The sequence below is a fragment of the Octopus bimaculoides genome, chromosome 23 (assembly GCF_001194135.2).
Source record: "Octopus bimaculoides isolate UCB-OBI-ISO-001 chromosome 23, ASM119413v2, whole genome shotgun sequence".
Taxonomy (NCBI): domain Eukaryota; kingdom Metazoa; phylum Mollusca; class Cephalopoda; order Octopoda; family Octopodidae; genus Octopus; species Octopus bimaculoides.
In genome coordinates this window covers 30,576,436-30,579,017 of record NC_069003.1, presented here as the reverse complement: position 1 = coordinate 30,579,017, position 2,582 = coordinate 30,576,436, and the positions used below count along the sequence as shown (strand labels likewise).

Here is a 2,582-nt window from a genome sequence, read left to right as displayed (position 1 = left end):
TATATTATCATTATTGTAGTTGTTGTTGTTTTTGCTGCAAATCAATACCACAAGAAAAGGATTAAAAAAATATATATGAAAATCATCATTTTTTAATTATTTCCTCTTATCACTTTCAATGAACTAACGAAGAGAAAGTTTACTATCACACACATACACATAAATACACATGCACAAGTATATATATAAATAAAAGTATGCAGTTAAAATATGCGTTTTACTCCATTCATTAAATTTATATATATATATATGTTTGTATGTATATATATATATATATATATATATATTCATAAGAGTTCATTATTAGCAACAGAAATCACTATCAATACAGAATAAGCATTCTGCATATCTTACTTAATGTGGATATTCTGTAGAAAGCCATAAAGCTGTAGTATTCGTTGTGAGAAAGCATCTTGTATACATTCCAAGAGCATAACGAGTGCCTTTTACATGCCATCGGCACAAGTGCCAGTTGTGTTACACTGCCATTAGTCACAGCAATGATCTTGCATGGCGAGACAGGTCTTCTCAAGTACAGTATATCACTAAAGGTCTCCATCACTTGACATATAGTGCTAAAAAGTACAAAATTCTATTAGTGGCAGACAAAGAGTGTCTAGCAACAGCACTGACACTTGTAACAATTCTACCATTTCCATAGATGCCCCAGACACTTTTTTTGTCTGCAACTGATATAACTCTGTGCTTTTAGTACTATATATGTTTATACAAGCTTGCTTTCTTGAGATAAATACTCCAGTTTTATGGCTTTCTAACGGATATCCACTTTAAGTAAAATATACATTTTTCTTTACAAACAAAATGAAAAAAAGAAAAGATACTTGATACACGATACAAAGTTGATTCTTAATTGCAGTTGGTTGCCGACTCATTTGAGTCCTATTTAGCAGAGACTCACAGAAATTGTATTCCATCTGATGACAACGAGGTTGCCTGATTGAAAACATGTTGCATAAATCTCTGACTGGCAGTGGACTGAGTTGCCAACTGACTCCTAAGGTTTGTATGCTTGTGTGTGTGTGTGTGTATTAAATAATTCTTTTTTGGAATGGTGTATCTTGAAGCAGATGAAGCTATAAATAATAGTATGTAAATATAGGGTTAAAAAAAACCCTTTGGTCAGAAAAAGTCAAAGGCTGCTCATGGGACTTGAACCTACATCTTGTGTAGACATGTCAGATGTTCTTACCAATGGACCAAAGCAACCCTTTGAATTTCTTTATCCATTCTGGAAACTTTTCTTTTACCAGTGAGAATTGTAGGTTGTTGACGTCATAAAGATTTATAAACTTGGTGAGAATGTGAAAAAATTCTTCTCATAACATCAACAATATACATGTGTGTGTAATATATATACTGGTGCTGCTGCCACATGAAGAGCACCCAGGCCATCCCGTAAAATGGTAGGCGCATTTTACAGACACACACACACGAGGGTTGCAGAAAAGTTCCTGGCTTAAGGTAAAAGAAAATACAGGAGGATCAGTTAATTATGATTTTATTCAACATATTCCTCTCTCAAAGTCACACACTTATTAAAGTGGCCCTTCAGTTTTTCTAAGCCCTGTAAAAGAACCTGGAAGGTTGCATCTCCAACCAGGCCTTTCACAATACCCTACATAAAGCCAAGAATATTTCAGCACCTCCTCGTGTATATACACATACAGCAGAAATTGCACAAACATCTGTATTATATATAAACATACAAATTGTTTATTCTCCAAGTTAAATATTATTTTAATATCATTAAAATTATTTTGCTTTAAAGTTTGGCATGGTGCCTTCGTTAAAGAAAAGATCAGGAGTTTATTTACTACACACCACACACACACACATGCGCTGTTTGTCATAGCTTGTTACACATAATGATAACATTGTAACAAGCTGAATTTTAATTATCAAATAAATCGGATCGTTTATATCTTTTATTATATTTGTTCCAGTCATTGGACTGCAGCCATGCAAGGGCACTGCATTGATGGGGTTTGGACAAATAAATTCCCCTGACCCCAGTACTGTGTTTTTTTTTTTTTGTAATTTTTTAAAGCCTGGTCAGTGGTCAAGAAGTTTGTCCCCCCAGCCATATGGTTTCTGGTTCTGCCTCTCTGCATGGCACCAGGGTCAAGTCTCTTTTTCTGTAATCCTGGCTGACAAAAGCCTTATGAATAGATTTAGCACATGGAAACTGAAAGAAGCCCATTGTGTGTTTGTGTGTGTGTATGTGTTTATATTTGTGTTTCTCTGAAAATCACTGATCAACAAGTGGCAACATTGTTGTCTTTTCCTGTCACCATATCCGCATCTCCCTTTGCACCTTCAGAGAGGTCAGAGATGAAGAGTTCTCATTACTACACCCTAAAGAAAAGCTAACTAATTATACTCAGTAACTACGAAATAAATCAATGAAGGTTAGAGAGAGACAGAGAGACAAGGTATCAAGATGTGAAAATATTGCCTCAAATCCTGCAACAAACTGGGATCCCATCCAGAAGAGAATATATTTGCCATGGAAACTGGCCCTTCAAGAAGGATCATTTATCCTTTATACACACACACACATA

General features: G+C 35.0%; 1 protein-coding gene across 1 annotated transcript in view; it reads right to left on the bottom strand.

Moving 5' to 3' along the window:
• Positions 1–2,582, bottom strand: part of LOC106883803 (eyes absent homolog 1-like) — a 76,051-nt gene that overhangs the window by 42,119 nt on the left and 31,350 nt on the right. The gene's annotated exons all lie outside the window — the stretch shown is intronic.